The following is a 19,938-nucleotide window of genomic DNA, read 5'->3' on the forward strand; positions in this document are numbered from 1 at the left end:
TCCATTAAGGTAGAATTCATGAGCCTGTCTTGCTGATAACTTTACTTTGACCAGGAAGGTCTTTAAGTGAGGCAGACCAGATGGCAGCAGACTGTCAGAGGAGAAAGGAGCCTTGGAGATATTCTTCATGGCACAGTGGAGGGAACCAAAGTCCCACAGGCAAAATTACAAGTCAGAGTTAAGGAAATTGGCACACTTATTGGGAAGTGAGGCAAGAGTCCTCTCTGGAAATCAAGTCCACTTTGTTTACCTTCAATGCAAACTGACATTCACTCAGAGTCTTTGTAGAGAAGATAATTCAGGAAACTAAGGAGGTAATTCAGGCATCGTTCTTCTCAGCCCTATCCCCCCACCCCTGCTCCCACCTACCTACCCCAAAGTGTCTGCACCTGTCTGTACACAGTTAAGGTGATTGTGAAATTTGTATTTGAAGGTAATAATGAAATAATAATAATGAAATATTAATAATGAAATAATAATGAAATATTTATATTCATCGCACAATTATTCAGGGCTTCCAATGTCTAGGGCTGGTAGAAATTTTATGGATACTATTTAATAAGAAAGAAGAAGATGTGGAAGATAGTGGGATCTTGATACATACCAACTGGTAATACAGTATGATTTCAATTTTGCAGCTGTAAAAAAATAAAAAATCTTGTGTAGAACACAGAGAGAGAGAATTGTTAACAGGGGTTATATTTGCATAGTTAGCCCTTGCCATTTTTTTCCTCTTTGTATCTCTCTATAATTTTTAGATTATTCACAATTTATAGATTACTTACTACATTTTTTAAATTAGATATATTTTTTAAAAAATAAAATAAAATTACCTTGAATTTGAATAATAACGAAATTCATTTTATCTGGCTTAGTGCTTCTGATTTTGGTTATCTTGTTTGATATACAAGGAACCATGGACCCAATGGCATTAAGTAAATTTACACATAAGATCCCCAAATTTACACATAACACTATCTTGTTGCCCAGAAGGCCAGTGGTTTCTTGGTACCCAGCATCATGGAGAATGGAGCCCCTGAGACCCCGACTCTGTGAGTGCTTTATGAGGTCACACTCTCTCTGAGTCAGTCTAGGGTGAGTCATGCTTCCCATATCTGTGAGCGGAAGGAAGAGAAGGAAGTAAGAAAAATAATAATAACTTGGTTGTTATTGTATTAAATAAAGTAAATTTCAGTGTGTCAGGCCAGGTGGTAAAATTATAGAAGCCAATCTTTCTGAAAGTGTAAAATCAACTGTGTTGAGTCATGATTTTTTTTTAATTAAAAAAAGATTGTTGTCAAATTTGTTTATTTTCTGAACACTTGGAACTGCCTATTAAAAAGAGGCAGCTAATTACTCTGGCAAACTCTGTGGAAACTTGACACAGAGTCTTGGGAGCGGCATTAAAAATGTAAGAGGGCGTTTTACTCTCAGAGGAGAGCAGGGTGGAGAAGGGGCAGCTGCCTCCTCACTGCTCCAGGTCAGCAAACTCAGAATTATTTATTTATGGAAAGTATGCTAGGTGCCAGCGGGGTTCTGGGGAAGCTGAGTGCCCAAGAATGAAGTCTTCAAACACAGCAAATGAATTCCCACAGCCTTGATGATTTAGGAGAGAGTTTTGCATTTGATTTTCATTGTTCGATGATTTTTCCAGATCCATTTCGAATTCAAGCTGAGAATTTCTCACTTTCTTTGGCTTCACTAGGATAAAACGTAGATTGTAGCTTTTATTCATTGTGTTGTAACCCTAGGAATTACTGGAGATGCATTTTTACACCTTTACACCTCTATGGTCCCCCAAAGACAAACCCTGTGAAATCTATGACTGTTTAATGAGAGAATCCAGTTCCCCAAAACATCCTCGTTCAGGTCACCCGAAGGAATCTAGATTCCCAGTTCTCCAGGTGGGCGGCAAGTCTCCATTTACATTTTACCTGCGCCCTGAAAGTTCATAACAGTAACGAAAGCAAAAGGATTCAGAATCACAGCATGAAATTTCCAAATTTATGTATATTTCTAGAGAGGTATGTAAAGCACCTAGCCCAGTACCTGGCATACGGAAGGTGCTCAGTAAACATTAGCTATCAGCATCATCATTATCATCGATGGTCTCATCACCACCATCCCATCCAGGAGCAGCAACCAACTGTGTTGGTGCTAATGAGGCAAAATCATTAGGTGTGATTTATGAGCAGGCTGGGTAGAGTCGCAAGGTAGAAAATCCCGGTGAATTATACACTTTTAAATATATCCCTGCTTGTCAGTCATCGACAGTGCTCCTTGGAAACAAAAACTATAAAGCAAGGGAGAATGTGCACCCAAAGTGTGTGTTCAAGGTTCCCGCCTGATGGATATTGTGTTTTACCCATTGAAATGGGCAAGTGGTGGAGCAGAGAAGGTCTGGGTCTGAGGTCTGGATCCTAGCTTTCTGTCTACTTCTAAGGAACAGCAGAGTGACCTTGGCCAAGCACCGCACTTCTCTGGGCTTCTGCATCCTCACCGGGGAAACAGAAACTTAGCGTCCATACTCTCGTTCCCCTTGGGCGTGCACAGCCTCTGTGTTTCGTTTACTTCACTCTTCCTTGCCTTTTCCAATTGAGAAAACAAGGGGGAGGTGAAAACAAGTCGGAAAACAGCGCCCTCTAGGGGTTTTCAGAGGCATGTCTCTATTGAGGACGTAAGAGTATGAAAAACGCCTGGGTGAACACCTGGGGGCGCCGTACTTCCCAGGGCCTACGTTACCTGCCTGCTTCTTAAGCTGTCCTTGCATCCTTTTTTCTATCTTGATGGGAATTGAAATTGAATTTGTTTTGAAAAATTAAAAAACTCCAGAAAAAACAAAAACCCTAGTGAAAAATTGAAGATGCAGAAACTCAAGTCAAGGAGGAAATTATTGAAAAAAAATTATTAAGTCCAACTTAGAGAAAGCAGCTATTATTTATTTCAATGATAAGTAACATTTGAAGAAGAAATAGTCTTTTTGGTGCTTCCATTAAGAGAGTAAAGAAAATGTTCAGAATATTTAAGCGAGGTAAACTTTAGTATTTTATTAATGCAATATTTAATTTTTTAAAAATAAGAGTTTTGGAGGAAGTCCATTTTAGTTTCTGTTTCTTGAGTTTATTATTCTTCTTGACATGAAGCAAAAAGGAAGAAAACTTTATTCTTTCCTAGACACAGAATGTCACAAATCACCTGAACTAACCCTCCCATTGTATAAATTAGTTGGAAACTCAATGCTTTTGTTTCTGGTCTAGAGCTCTTGGTACTTTCTGGAAGAGTACATATAATAATAGCAATGATTGTATTCAATACAAATAATAATGGACATTACCTTACTCTGTGCCAGGCACTCTGCCATGTTTTACATGGAGCCCCTCACTTAACCCTCGCAACAGCTCAATGAATTTGCTACTATTGTCATTACCATTTTACAGCTGGAGAAATGGAGACACAGAGAAGTCAAGTAAGTACTCCCAATTTCACAACTTAGCAATACCTGTGGGATTTTTATATTCAACCACAAACCTAACTCACATTCAAATTAATTGATACAGACTTAATTGATACATACATACACACCTCTAGGTTCTTTTCTGACCTCTTTTTTGGGGGTGGGGCTTTGAAACAAAAAAATTGTTAGGTTTTGGAAGCTCTTTCTAACCATTGTGAGGATAAAATGAGAGTTGGGATGGGGGCTAGAAGACAGGTGATAAATGGACTCCAGAACCAGTCAGTTAGCGACCAGTTGTTCAGAGTGAGGTATAGCCTGAGTTTAATCATGCCCTTTCCTAAATTGAGTCTATTGAGCAAGAGTTTTAAAAGGGAAAAACTTAATTCATAAACCTTTATTGAGCTCTAAGCACATGTATTTATATTTTCTTCTGTTCCTTGGTAAAAGCACACTGACTAAACACATGGTTTTGTGTTGGTCTAATGCCGTTTTTTATATGCATATTTCCTCATGTTTCACTTTAAATAATTGCATGATATTATTCCCTCATCTTGATGTATCATGATTTGCTTAGTCATTTCCCTGTTGTTGAGGCTTTGGATTGTCCCCAGTTATAAAGAGCACTGCTATCCCATTTCCAGACCATTTTTAATCTGGGAGATATTTTTCTGATGTATATTCCCAAGCATTTAATTTCTATATCAAAGTGTACAATATATTATATCTTTTTCTATATATATCTAGATTGCTTTCCAGAAAGACTACAGAATAAATTATGAGGCCAATAGCACTGAACTTTTAACACTTCGTTTTTCTGATTTATCCACCGAGAATTGTAGTTATTTTAACACTTTTTTGACCACACCACCATCACGACCACTGACCCCAACGTCACGACCACTACCATCATCATCACCTTAATCAACACAAGCAAAAACAGAACCATTAATATCACCAGCTACCATCACCATCAATACCACCACCAGCATCCTTATCCACCACCACCATCACCATCACCTTATCAACGACTACCATGGCACCAGTGTCACCATCATCACAATCACCTTCATCAGTAAAACAACCACCACCATCACCATCACCATCACCTTCACCACCAACACCAGCACCATCACCATGATCAGCTATCATCACCATCAACACCACCACCACCAAAACCAGCACTACCAACCATTGATTTCACCAAGAGCATCAACACCAAGACGGTCATCGACACTACAATTACTATCATCTTCACTACCAACAGCATCAACACCTCACCAGCACCAGCACCAATACCACCATTACTATATTCCATCACTGCTGTTACTATTAATGGAAATATTCAATATGTGCCAAGTACTGTAGTCATTGACGCTAATGACTTTGTCCCCACAGTAACTCTTGTAAGTATATAATAGCCTCCTGTTACTGATTAGAAAACTGATGTTGAGAGTTTAGGACCCTTGATCAAAGACACAGCTGAAAAGTGTCAAGGCCAGGATCCATGTCTATATCTGTCTACTCCACAGCCCATCCTCTGAACGGCCAATGTCTCTGCTTCCTTTAATCGATGTACCGTGGTGTTGCAAAGTTCTTTTGTTTGCATTTCTTTAGTTTCTATGGAGACTGAACATTTTTCCATGTGGTGATTTATTGTCTGCATTTCCTCGGGTGTAAACTCTCCATTTATTTCCTGTGACCTCATTTTGAATGAAAGCTGAATATTGATCTTAAATAATTAGATGAATTCTCCATTTTCTATGATAAAGCTTTTCTTTTAACATTTATAACATATAATTTTCTCACTTATGTTTTATCTTTTAAGCTCTTTTGCTTTTTTATATTCTAACTATTTTACGTCTAATTATATATTAGGAATCAAAAGTATTTCTTTCTTAATTGGAAAGAATATGCTTATTTTCTTCTAGCTTTCTTTATATGTTCATCATTTTACTTTGACCAAAATGTATTATAGTATACAATATGAGGTGTGAATCTAATATATTCTCCTTCTGTGACTTGATTGCCTCATGTATTAAATAATAATTATTTCTTGCATTTGTATATTATTTTGTTCATGTATTAATAAGTTCTTATAATAATTTTATTTACCGTTGAAATATCTATTCTATACCATATTTTTTCTTGCTTTTAACCCAATATCATATAGTTTTGGTAATTGTCACTTGTTTTAAAACCTAAACACTAAATCCTTTATCAATCCTTTTGGGAAAAAACAATTTGGATATTTGTCCTGCTTGTTCTTCTGGAGGAATCTTAAAACCAGTGTTTCAAATTTTATAAAATCTAAAACATAAAATCAAAAAATACTATGGGGCTTCCCTGGTGGCGCAGTGGTTGGGAGTCCGCCTGCCGATGTAGGGGACACGGGTTCGTGCCCTGGTCCGTGAGGATCCCACATGCCGCGGAGCGGCTAGGCCCGTGAGCCATGGGCGCTGAGCCTGCGCGTCCGGAGCCTGTGCTCTGCAACGGGAGAGGCCACAACAGTGAGAGGCCCGCGTATCGCAAAAAAAAAAAAAAAAATACTATGAAGACTTAAATTGTTATCATACGAATAGAGTTTTGTTATCTTAAGGATACTTGGCTTTCCATCCATGAATAAGCTTTCATTTCTCATTTATTCATAGTATTCTTTTTCTCTTATAAGATTTTTTCCTTTCAAAATAATTTTCTCATTTGGAGCTAAATTATTATCTGAGCATTTAATGGTATTTTTATCACCACAGTACACAGATTTTATAGCATTATTAAGTTATTCATCACCTAAGTATCCAGAAACAACTAATTTTAGTGAATTAATCTGTTCCCAACTCATCAACTTTTGCTGTAACTGCAAAATCTAGGAAGATAAATGGTTCAGATGCTGTAACAATTTTCTGTGTTGCTTGAAAAACAACACTCAAATTAATAAAAACAATGACATCTTCTTTAAAGCCAAAATAGTTCAGAAAGGCAAGGCCCCCAGATGAGCCATTCTGGGAGAGAGAGGGCAGTGGGGGGTGGGGTGGGGGAGAGATTCCTGGCACATGGATACTCACTAATGTAAATAGCTGAGCCCACTAGGGCTGAGTTTTTACAACACTGTGATGTGAAGTGGGATTTTGATGCCACTAAACTTCCCTTTCTCCCAGTTCCCTCCTTTTCCCTCATCTGGGGCTCCTATGTTCTGACTTTGGCAGACGGTAACAGTCAAGACTGGGGTGTAAGCTGGAAAAATGTTTCCAGAGAAGGGCTTCTGAGAAGTCAACCCACTCCACCCTTGTCTACCCCCTTTCTCCCAAAGATGGAGCCCTGCCCCTGGGTCCTAATGAGATCCTGGGGGTATGGGGTCCCACCTGGGTGGGCAATACTGCTCTGACAGGCAAGGTCTTTAAGTTTGGAGACTAGATTTGCAGTCACAGCAAAAGTAGATGAGTCCAACTTCCTTTCATTTATTCAACAAATATTATTGAGTCTCACAAGCCACTAACTATGGACCTGGCTTTGATTTTTTTTTTTTTTTTCATCGATAAAAGTGAAAGGGGGGAAACGAAGGCATTGGACCGGGTGAGCTCCTGGGTCCCTTTCACTTTAGCGTTAGTATGTCTGATATCACAGAATGGCTGCCCGAGGGGCTGGCCAGTGCGTTCTGCCAAATAAAAAGCTAGTCTTGGTAAGTGGGCCCTCTGAGTGCAGTAAGTCCCAGGCTCGGGCTGAGACCCAGCCTCTAATCCTGAGGTTCATTGTCACTGGCTTAATCTTCTCAAAACAATTTCAGTATCTTCTACCGACTCAGCAATCTTCCTTTTGGTGAATCCCTGTCTGTAACCCAATACCAATCCTTGCTGTGATTCTCCAGTTATATGCTCCCCTGTGCTTTCAGCCACCCAGCAATGACTACATCTCTAGTACACACCCAAGATGGGCAAGCACCGTTCAGCAAACCGGGGGAGCTCTCTGACCATTTTGCAGATGGTCCATCCACTTACTTATTTAGTCCTTGTGCTTTCATTAATTTCTTAGTGAGCACAAACCATGTGCCCACACCCTCAGGCCTTTCTGCCCAATATCACAACTGAAGTAATTTGTTCTTTCAAACTGGCCAAGGCATGTCATTCAGTTGATAAACTGTGATCAAAAGCTTGTGCTTTTGATTTTTGAACCAGACCGAGGTTTGGATATTCATTTGCAAAAGAGCTTCTTAGCACTGTTCTGAGTAAGGAGTGGGAGGAATAATTAATAGTCAGTCGCCAACCAGAATCACAGGGATGTTCTTCTTGTGGGAGGGAGGGTCCCTTGAATTCTCATAAGGGAAGCAAAGGAGATAAAATACAGTACATGCAAAAATATTAAGACCTTCCTGATATAGACAAATATTGAAATATTATGTTGTACACCTGAAATTAAGATGACATAATGTTGTGTCAGTTATATCTCAATAATTTTTTAAATGTTAAGACCTGAGGTTAAATAAGAATTGTTAAACTAAGAATGGAAAAACAATTTGGGGGGGTATTTTTTTCCATGCTTCTTTTTCTACGGGAATCTTACAATCAGTTTTTCAGCTTTTATAGAATATACTATGGAGACTTTATGTTATTTTATTTTTAATTTTGGAGTAAGATGGTAGACAGAATTTGGAGGGCAGTGATTTCCAAGGAGAAACTTCCCATATTCTTTTCAAAACAAGCTATCATCACTCTTATACTGCAAAACACACAAGGTTTATAAACCTTGAACCCTTGGGAATCCTCTAATAAAATACTTGCTATTCTGCAATGCCACCGAATTCAGTCACCATCCGTTCATTTATTCAACAAGTACTTCCTGAGCACGATTCTAGCACTGTGGGTGCTCTGTGGGGAAATGAAAAGAACTGTAAGACATTATTCTAAGCTCAAAAACACTGCAGTCTCATCGGGGAGACAAGATTTACAGAGTGAAAGGAAAACTAATAATAGAACACAGTTTAGGATTAAACAATAAGGGTAAAAAAAAATAAATCGCCAAATGCTAAATAAATGCCAAATGAAACAATAAAAGTGACTCTGAGTTTCAAAAGGGAAAAATCACTGCCGGCTGAAGGGGTAGGAGACCCTTTCTGGAGAGGTGAGACTTGAGCATTTGAACACAAGGAGGACATAGACCAGGCTGTTTGAGTGGAGAAGGCTTATTAAGAGCCAAGTCTGGTTGTGATGCAGCCACCGGGTCGGCTGGTGCCCCCATCAGACAAGTGGCCCTTAGAGTGACTTGACTAATTGTGCAAACTGACCAGGTACATCAGCCCAAAGGCCCCAAGTGAGAGCCTGGGGTAGATACAGAGAGTGCCCAGGCTTGATGTATGTCAATGCTAGTTTTTCAAACACAATTCGGAGAGATTCAACGTCCAGAGGCAAACAGACCCAGAGAACTGTAGAGATGGAGGCATTATGAGGGGAGTTGAGGCCGGGCTATATCATTTAAAAGGAATTGAAGCATCGGGCAATTGCCAGGTAACATTAAGCAGCAGGTTTGTTTAAATAACATAACCTAAACCAAATGACTGCGCTTGTCACTGAGTCAAAGTGCCTTTTACTTGAAGGAAAATATTTTCTGTTCCATTAGCTTTTTTTTTGGTTTTTTCTTCTTCTAACATTAGTCAATAAGTTGAAAATTCCTACTGTCTTTTGAGGAAAAGATCCCAGCACAATACAAAATAGGGAAAAGGCAGTGACTGGTAGTAGCCAAGAGAGCTGAGTTCCTGACCTGGCTCTGCCATTGATACCATTTGAAATTTGAGATCTGTCACTTAAACGCTCTAGATTTGCTTTAGCCCCACAAGATGATGAAAACATGGATTGCCTTAATCATCTTACAGGGCTATTTGGGTTGGAGGTCAGGTAAAAATTTTTAATGTTTTGAGCACCTCCTTTTAACCAAGTACTTTCACATTCTTTATGTCGTTTAATGATGAAGACAAGAGTCCATATTAAATATGATTAGCCCTACTCACAGTTAGGGAGACTACGAATTGGAGAGGTTAACTGATTTGTGAAAAGCCGCACAGCCATTGCAACCCCAGTTCTCCAAACCTTAGGAGTCACTCTTCCCTTTATTGTCCAAAGGACACAGTTTGAGCCGGCGCACTGCATGCCTGCTCTCTCCTCCATCAGCTGGGTGCCGCTTTTGGTTCTGTCTGAGACAGAACGCTGAAAGAGTGTAGTCCTTGAGGTGGGAGTGTCAAGTTCACACTGAACTACCCAATGAAGCTACAGCAGAAAAAGGGGGTGGGCTCCTGGCACGTGACATGGAGTGCCCCCAGCATGGGCTGCGATGTGTTCACCGGCTCAGCCTGAAGCAACTGTGTTAGAATTATCCCCTGACTCAGGGCTACCTGGAGGGGACGTCTTGCCTTCCTTCTGTGGACCTAAAAAGACTCTCTTAAAAGCAGTTGGCTCAACTTTGGCTACACTACATCAGCTGGGGAGCTTTAAAAATAATCCCAGTGCCCAGACCACACCCCCAGACCAAGGACATTAGAGTCTCTGGTGATGGAAGATGGGAATAAATATTTTGATAGGCCCCGAATGCAGCCAATTTTCAGAACCACTGACCTAGAGAACAAAGGAAGGCTCTCCCCAAGGGCAAATCTGAGCTTCCAGTATTTTACGATCCAGACCCTCCAGAAACAGGGAGAAGCTACTCTGGCACCATCTCCATTAGTAGCTTTGTTTGCTTGTTGTTTGTTTGTTTCTGATATATTAGCAAGTGGAGAGTAGCAGTCCCAGGGCTCTACCCTTAGACTTCTTACTCTAAGATGCCATTGTTGCCTTAAAAAACTAAAAGCCTCAGCTTCCCTGGTGGCGCAGTGGTTGAGAGTCTGCCTGCCGATGCAGGGGACATGGGTTCGTGCCCCGGTCCGGGAAGATCCCACATGCCGCGGAGCGGTTGGGCCCGTGAGCCATGGCCGCTGAGCCTGCGCATCCGGAGCCTGTGCTCCGCAATGGGAGAGGCCACAACAGTGAGAGGCCCCCGTACCGCAAAAAAAAAAAACACAAAAAAACAAACAAAAAAAACCAATAAGAGCCTCTTGTGTTAACTTAGCATTTGATGGCCATCCACTGGGGTTATTGTCAAAGCTGGCTCTTCAGATGCCATTTAAGTATCAAATGTTGATTGTTCTTAAATTTTACTCCTATTAAATAGATAATTGGTGGTGATCAGCCGTTCTGGCTATCGTGATGGAAGTCAGTGCAGGGAGGACCATGCCGGAAAGATGCTCCCCAGATATAGATAAATCTACAGATAAATGAATCTATGGATAGAAGTTTATTTGTTACAAAGTGATGCTAGTTTCCCACCCTTTGGCATTTCTTCTCTCTTCTCTGTACAGGGTCTTTGTGGGACTCTCAAAGTCAAGACTTAAAGCTTCCTGGGCTGATATTATCAGGAAACAGGGTGGGTCTTCCTGTGTGTGCGGAATAAAGGTAGAAGCTGTGGAGGGGCACGGGAAAGTGTCGGGCCGCCACACCCTCCCCTCCCCTCCTCTCCTCTCCTCTCCGCCTCTGCTGTGGGGCTACAGAGCTTCAGTGGGCAAGAGAATCACAAGGGGAGGTGGGGGGAACTTATAAAATGCAGATTTCCAGACCCCACCTTCCGATTCAGTGTTTGTGGGAGCGGCTCAGAGGAGCCCATTTTAAAGATGCTCCCTGAGTGATTCAGGAACGGACTGTCCTAGGAAACTCTGCTGGCCCCACACCCTTCTTGAAGGGCTGACTTTTGTGCTATTTATGGCCATCAACCTGCATTGTCCTTTGTAAATGCAGATGTGACGGGACTGAGCCATTGGCTAATTTCCTCTGTGCTGCCGGCAGATGTACAAAGAAGGGCAGTGGGAGGGTCTCCAGAGGAAAGTAGGATCTTCGAGTGTGAGGATGTCTGTGGGGGACGAGGGTCCTGAATCCAGGGCAACTCTGTAGAAGAGGGAATTGGCTTCCCAAAGACAAACGTGATTGACTTTGCAGCAGTTGGGGACCCACATTGCCTGAGGGAGCTCTGACAGTCTCCTGACATGCCTGAAAAAAAATTTCCAGCAACATACAAAGCAAAAATTGTAAAAAGTGAAAATAAAAAATTTCTCCCTCCCTCATCCCACTGTTCTGAAATAATCACTAGAGTTTTGTGTATAGCTTTCCAAACAATACGTGTAATTGTGTAGAATGACATATATTTTACAAAAACAAAATAAACAAACAAAATAAATGCATGCACTTTTCCACAATTTGTTATCTTTTTTTTATTTAACAATATATCCTGGACATCTTTCCTTGTTACACAATCTGCGTCTTTCCTGTGATAGCCTTCATTATGTGGACGCACCAAAATGTACCCAGTTTCCTTCTGGTGGACATTTCGTTCACTTCCAATTTTTCCTTACTTCAAACAATGATGCAGTGAACATCTTTGAATCTACACTCTTTGCTCACGTAAGAATTTCCTATCAGTGGACCTGTTGGGTCTTCTTAGGACCCAAATTTGTCTTCAAATTTGATGGATAACAGGCCCTCCAAAAAGATGTACCAATTTACACTCCCTACCCATATTGCATATTTACCCACAATTTTTATCATGAATCTTTAAAAATTTTTACGAACTAAATAAGTGAGAAAAATTGTTCATTGGTGCAATTTCAGCTTCTTAGCTAAGTGGTATGCCTTTTCATTAACATGACTAATATTAATTAGTCCCCAACTTCCTGTTTTTGTGAACTAACCGTTCATATCTTTTACCCAGAGTCAAGGCTCACCTTGGTGTTTTCACACATCGTGTTTTCTCATTTTCACTATGGCATCTGCTGGCAAAGACTGAATAGTCTTGTGTTGGAAGGAGTAAATGCCATGGAGAGGGTGAGCGGCAAGGGAGCCATTTCCCAATTAATCAAGGTATCAGAACCACCAACTCAGTATTCAAAAGCGCTGCCTATATTATTTAGTGTGTAAGACCTTTAAGAACTGGAGCAACATCTTATATTCTGCAAAGAACAGGAAGAAAATAGGACCTTAATAAGGATTTGTTGAACAAATGAGTAGATGTGGACAGATAGAGCTAAACGTATACCATGTGTTGGGCATGAGGGGAAACAAAGATAAGAAACATCACCCTGCTTTCTCAAAGCCTGAGAATTTGTTGGGGCTGTCGCTGTGTAAAGTGGTGAGTACAAAGAAAAGGTGGTTAAAGTAAAGGGATGAGTAGATGCCTCCTGTACTCGAAGATCTTAGCTCTAGAGGGCAACAGATACATAAATAATTTCAATGTAGTAGAACAAGAAGAGAGATTTGTGTAATGGGTTATGGAAGCATGAGTTTAAGGATGAGAAAGAGTTTGCTGGGTGAGGAAACGTGCAAAAGTATCTCAAGGAAAGGGAGCAAAGACACAGAGATAGGAAACAGCAGGGTGTGTATATAGGAAATCAACCGTCATAGGCTTCCCGGAATCTTTAGGGCCTGAAGCCAGCATGTCACAACCTGTCACATCATGGTCCACACTGAGCCACTGAAGAGTTTTGAGCAAGGGCTGGTGTGACCCAATGTGCTTTTTTTTAAAATTGTTATTTATATTGGAGTATATTTGATTTACAGTGTTATGTTAGTTTCAGGTGTATAGCAAGGTGGTTTAGTTATACATATATCTATTCTTTTACAGTTTCTTTTCTCATAGGTTATTACAGAGTACTGAGTAGAGTTCTCTATGCTTTACAGTAAGTCCTTGTTGATCATCTATTGTATATGTAGTTATAAGGGGTTAATGCCAACCTCCTAATTTAACCCTCCCCCACCTTTCCCCTTTGGTAACCTTAAGTTTGGTTTCTGAGTCTGTTTCTACTTTGTAAATAAGTTCATTTGTATCATTTTTTTAGGTTCCACATATAAGTGATATCATATGATATTTGTCTTTGTCTGACTTACTTCACTTAGTGTGATAATCTCTAGGTCCATCCACGTTGCTGCAAATGGTGTTATTTCATTCTTTCTTGTGGCTGAGTAGTATTCCGTTGTATCTGTGTACCACATCTTCTTCCTCCATTCCTCTGTCGATGGACATTTAGGTTTGTAGATGGCTTACTCTGGCCACCGGGTGGAGGGTGGACTTAAGGGCAAGGTGAGTGGCTGAGGTGGAGGGCAGTTAGGAATGTCCTATGACCGTTTAGGCAGGAGGCAATGCAGCCGCGGCAGTGCAAATGGAAAGTGGAGAGATTTGAGAGTAGGGACTTGGTGACTAATTGGATTTGGGATGACGGAGGAATCAAACAAAAATATGGGCTTGGTTTCTGGTTTGGGTGACTGGATAGATGACGATGTCACTGGCCGGGAAAGAAAATACAGGATAAGGAGAGGATTATTTGTGTGGTATTTTGGAAATGTTGACTTTGAGGAAACCGGGGTACCCACGGGATTTACACAGCACAGTTATATATTAGCATGAGGCTAATATCAGGGACGAGATAAAGGCTAACATCTAAGATCTGGGAATGAATGAAGGAACTCCAGCTGGCCTTGGATTTCACGGCATAAGCCTCATTCATAACTCACTCATAACCAGGCATCACTCCCAGAAGTTCATTGTCCCCTGATGGCCCATCACACTGCAGATCTGAAATGAATTTGGGCCTAGATTCTTGAAGCTTTTTGATCTCTAACACGAGCAGAGGAAGCCCAGCAGTGCATTCTTTGCTGTTGAATGAGTATGAGCTGCTCATAGATCCTTGTTCAAGTTTCCTTCCCCAGAGCTCAATTCCACAGCCCAACAATAGTTTGCTTGTGGTGAAAGGAAAATTGGGGTTCTCTTGTTTTGTGAGAAGATGCTCTCCCCTGAATAACAAGATTGGGATTGGGTGGCCCTCACCTGTCACTATCTCAGCATGAATTAGTTTCTTGTTTACTATTCGCTAGTTTGAATGACCAAGAGCCTGGCTTCAGGGGAGACTCTGTATAGGATAAAGACATCAGAGTACATCAGAGAGTTCCAGAGGTCAGTGGTGGCTCTGCTGCTCTCCAGCACAGGGAATTTGGATGAGTTATTTTACCTCTCTGAATCTGAGTTTTCTGATCTCGTTAAAATGGAGATAATAAGAAAAATACCTGTTCTCCTACTTTTCATGACTGCTGGTATGATAAAATGAGAAATATTTTTGGAGGGCCCATGCAAACGTTCTTATTGTTTGAAGATGCCCGGCAGAGAGCCTGCACTGACCAGGCCTCCATCAGCAGTCATCAAAGGAACTCCAAGAACTATGCTCATTCGTTTGCTCCTTTATCAACCCATTTACTCGACAAATGCCAGTTGAGTGCCTCCTCTGTGTGAGGCTCTGCGCTCACTGCTAGTGACAAAGAGAATGAACGCCATGAAAAGACATGGAGGAGCCTTAAATGCACAACGCTCAGTGAAAGAAGCCCGTCTGCAGTGGCTACATATTGCACGATTCCAACTATATGACATTCTGGAAAATGCAAAATGATGGAGACAGTGAAAAGATCAGTGGTTCCCAGAGGCTAGGGGGAGAGAGGGATGAATCGGTGGAGTACGAAGGATGTTTAGGGCAGCGAGACGACTCTGTAAGGTACTGCAATGGTGGACGCATGTCATCATACACTGGTCGAAAACCAATGGAATATATAACCCCAGGACTGCACCCTAACGTCAGTGTGGGCTTTGGGTGATAATGACGGTCAGTGTAGTGTCTCTGATTGTAACAAATGCACCGATCTGGTGCGGGATGCTGATAGTGGGGAAGCTGTGCAAGAGTGGGGACAGGGGGTTCATGGAAACTCTGTACTTACTGCTCAGTTTTTTAGTAAACCTAGAGACAGACAGAGAGAGAGAGAGAGAATGGATGCTGTATGCCTTTTAGGCCCCTACAGCTTACTAGAGGAGAGAGGAACATAAACAGATCTTCAGACGTCGATAAACGGGAGTAAGTCCTGCGTGCATACAGTGCAAGCAAGCGCCTTCCCTTTTTGTTGTTCTGGTATTGTGTCTTCATTCGTGACAGGTGCATGCAGAGGGTCAGTACTATTTACCATTCAGACAAGACCCCCTTCAGCCTTATTTACTGCAGGGCGAGCAGCTTCAAAATGCCTGTGGCCTTCCGAGACAGGGGTGAGGGGTGCTGAGTGGAGAGCATCCACTAGGCTGGGTGCACAGCAGCCCTGCAACCAGAGGGAAGGAACAGAGGAGTTGGCCTTGACTGATGAACTCAGCCAGACCACTTTGGCGTGGCTGTTTTGCATCCCTCTGCCCTTTAATTTGATGACTTCCCATGGGGAGCCGAGTGTGGAGAGAAAGGCAGAGCTTAGGTCAGCGTTTGTCCCTTTGGGCCTTAAACATTGGGAGGCTCCATTAAGGGCATTAAGTCTGGTGTCTAGTGATGCAATTACCCTGTGCTATGTGGACGGAAGATCGGTGACTGACTCCATATTCAGCTCTATTCATTCGGGGGCTTAATTTTATGACTGAGGAAAAGTGACAGCGGTTGGGTTTACAAGATTCCTAAAGAGCAAGGTAAAAAAGAATTAGTTCCACTGTAATTGAATGAATTTCAATGCATTTTTTAAACATAAAATCCCTTAGATAAAATATCAGCCTTTGGAAGTGGGTTTGCCATCCCCCCCACACACCCCCACCCCCGTCAATGTCCTAGCCTGGTCTAGATGCAGCCAATGAGCCAAAGCAAGTGGGAGAGATCTTGAGGTGAAAAACAGATACTGCAAAGGAGTCTTAGACTAATGTCTACCTTTTGTATGGGGGTACATTGCAAACCTTTCCAAAGGTTTTGTATCGGCTGCAAACTCAATATACATTCAGTGGAGCTGTCATTATTTCTTCAGGCTGGAACTTTTTCACTGAATGAAAACCTCCAGGCAGATTTTCTCCAACAATTCCAATAATGTATTGAAATTACAAAGGTTGTTTAATGTAACTGAATAAGAAAAGGTGAAAATGTGACCCCGCAAAGTCACATAGGGATATCATGGAGGATTTCAAGCTAGACTTTCATTTCTTCAACGTAAAATGCTTTGTTCTATCTACCTCAGGGGCCCTCACACATGCTGTTCCTTTCTCTCTTCCCTTCAGTCTTCAAGTGACTGACCCCTTTTTATCATTCAGAGCTGGGCTTAAATGTCACCTCCCCTGAGAGGCCTTCCTCAGGAACACCCTACCAAGGAGGTTCCCTCATTCCTCACTGTGACTCTTTAGCATTGTAACCCAGATTCCCAGATAATATTGAGCAATTTTATAACTATACATCTATTTATTTGTTTACATGTTTGTTCAATCTCCCACAATGAATTGCAAGACCCACCAGGCAAGGGCCATGCACAATGGTTTTTTCCCCCAAGGTACATCCAGTGTTTCTAAGAGTATTTGGCATATAATAGGTACTCAATAGATAAAGGAATGTGAAAGTAACCCCGGCCATGGAAGTCTCAGTGGAAGAGGACTTATTCATGAGGCAGCTGGTATAGATTCAAGTGCTATCTGGTTACAAAAATGTAGGTAATGAGCATCTTTTCTCAATACTATCAGATCTATTTTGATTCTGTGTTCCTAAAAACACATTGTATCTACTGAACTAGCCGGGCTGAGGAATGGGAGCACCCCCGCTACCACACATACACACACACACACACACGCACGCACGCACGCACGCACGCAGCACGCACGCGCACGCACTCACGCACGCGCACGCACGTGCGCGCACACAGGCACGCACGCACGCACACACACACACTTGTTTTAGGCACTGTGAGTTCCGTGGGACAGCGAGCGGCTGGGTTTTATTCATAAATTTATCCCTAGCATTGAGCATAGTGCCTGGCACAGAACAGCCGACCATGTTTGCTGAATTTAACCGAAGTGAGATATTTGAAGTGCTTTCTGCCTTCTCCCTGGAAGAAGAAAACTGAAGCAATTCAAGGTAATATTCTCTGATTTTTCTGTCCAAGCTTTGTGGGAGTAGGGCAGCTTGTAAAAGATTGCACGGTTGGCGAAAATATATGACAAAAATAGAATCAAATCTTCCTCCCTGAATATAGATTAAAGAGAACCACTTATTGCTGTGCTGCAGAAATAAATTTCTTCTGTATCGGCCTAGCTATGACCAGCTAATAATGCACAGAAATGTTATGTTCTGTTTCTCTGGGTTCCTAAAGTAGAGAGAGAGAGATACAAGGAAATATACGGAAAGGAAGAAAGACTGAAACACAGATATGTTCCTAGAATTCTAGGAGAGGAACAGACTTATACTGCTGCTCCCACTTTTAGGATAGATTATTTTAAAAATAATAATAACAATTCAGTTAGATCAACTCTGCCCATTTCCAAGAAGGAACTTGTAATTTTCTAAATAATATACTATGCCTGTCAGGAAATAATTCCTTATGTAGCTTGAAGAGCTGATACGATGGCAGGCAGACAGTCAGATAAAGATAAAGGATGAAGGCCATCAAGCGTGGTCAGGGTAATTACAGGGTACAAATTCCACTCTTCACCTGGGAGCATTGCTTTTTGAATGTTCCAGTAGCTGATCTTCAGCTTTCACTTCCAAACCGGGTGTTTACTTCCTTTCTCTGTCTCTGTCTCTCTTTCTCTTACTTTTCTATGCATTTAAATATAATAATAAAATAATATTAAATAGTGCTTATTTATTGAGGTCATTAAAAGTAGACACTAGGGAGTCAAACAGACCCGATTCAAACCCCAGCTCTAGAGCTCTGTGGTCAGTTATGCTTACTGACTAATTTGTGTGTATCCGTTTCCTCATCTGCGAAATAGAGTAATGATAGTAGCTACCTTGTGTGTGGGGTTGAAGTGAGGGATTAAGTGAGAAACTGCCTGTGAAATGATATACATTTGGGGGAAAAGAGCTCTTTTGTCCTTTGTTTATGGGTCAGTCAGTATGTTGGCTGCATTATGGATATTCATAAATAGAATTATTTAAACTTTACATAAACTTGAAGCAAGGTACAGTTATCCCCATTTTACAGATAAAGAAACTGAGACTTAGAGGGGTTGGATGACCAGGTTACAAGGCTAGAAAATGGCAGGAGCCAAGTCTTCAATTTGGAACTTCAGGATCTAAGCCCGGTGCTCTTTTCACTCTATTGTAAGAGATTCAAAAAAAAAACCAATTCCTGGAGACATTGTTTTATGATTTTGTCATTTTGTTGTGTAGCTATCTATGATCACCTTTAATCTACACATAGGACTTTTCTCTGTATTTTTGTCAATTTCTGAACATATTTTTATTTTCATCTTATATCTTAGCTTATGAGCCTGAGAAGACTACATAGTGTTTTTATGAGGACTAGACCTTTAAAAATAATACTTTTAATTCATCTCAGGATGTGGCCTCTTTTTTAAAGTGCATCATTCTTTTGCTGAGATCTTATTTCTGTCATATGGACCATCTCTTGCCCATGGCCCTCTTTAGTTTATGCAGGTTCTAACTGCTGTGGATATAAATCTCTAGTTGCAAACATCAGAAAACCCAACTGAAGATGGTCTGAGCCAAAAAGAGATTTTACTGACCATCAGGACAGGAAATTCTAGGCACAAAGAGGTCCAGTCCCTCACAGAACATGGTCCTCCTCTCTCCATCTCTTGGCCCTTGTGTTCTCTCTGTTGGCTTTACTCTCAGTGAGACTCCATCTTAGCGGTGGCAAGATAGTGCAAGCAGCTCCAGGATCATATCCTAGTTTCTCCATAAGTCCAGCAGAAGGAAAAATTGTCTCTTTTCTGACAGAAGTCCCAGAATTGGATCTCATTGGATCCAAGTTGATTGTGTGTCCATTTTGAACCAATCACTGTGCTCAGAGGGATTCAGAGGCTCCCATTGGCCAACACGAGTCACCTACCCTCCCCTGAAACTCCACTTGAAGCTAACAGGCTGTGAATGGAGGAGGTGTAGAATCTTAAGGAAAATTAGGGGCCCCTTTAACAAAAAGAATGGATTCTAGTTGTCAATCATTATAACAACACCTAACTTTTCCTTTCAGAACTGTAATCTGTTTGGTAATGGACATTTGCCCACTTCCCTCAAAACATTCTATATTCTGCTCCCACTTGTATAGATGCTGACTTTCCATCCCCAGTGTCCCTCACCTTGCTTCTTCTCCAACCCTCACTCTCTTTAACAGCACACCCTTTTTTGAGTTATTAAAGGCTGTCTCTGGTCAATTGGCAAAATGAACCTGTTGGCCAAAATAAAATCAGATGTGTGGGTAAGAGTAATATGGGTCAACAGTTGTTTTGGAATTTTGTTATATGTATTTACCTTGGACCAAGGTTTTTTAAGTGCATTTGTGTAATAGTTGTGTTTTTATGTGATCTTGCTGTGACTGAAGTATGAGCTTTGCCATTAAGTGAGGACAGTCACCAGAGTAGTAAACTCTGTCAAAAATGCATGGTGATGCAACAGAACATGACCTGAGATCACTTTTCTCTTG

This window comes from Delphinapterus leucas, chromosome 10 (assembly GCF_059928025.1).
Source record: "Delphinapterus leucas isolate spDelLeu-1000000601 "Yukka" chromosome 10, BTC_Dleu_Yukka2, whole genome shotgun sequence".
Taxonomy (NCBI): domain Eukaryota; kingdom Metazoa; phylum Chordata; class Mammalia; order Artiodactyla; family Monodontidae; genus Delphinapterus; species Delphinapterus leucas.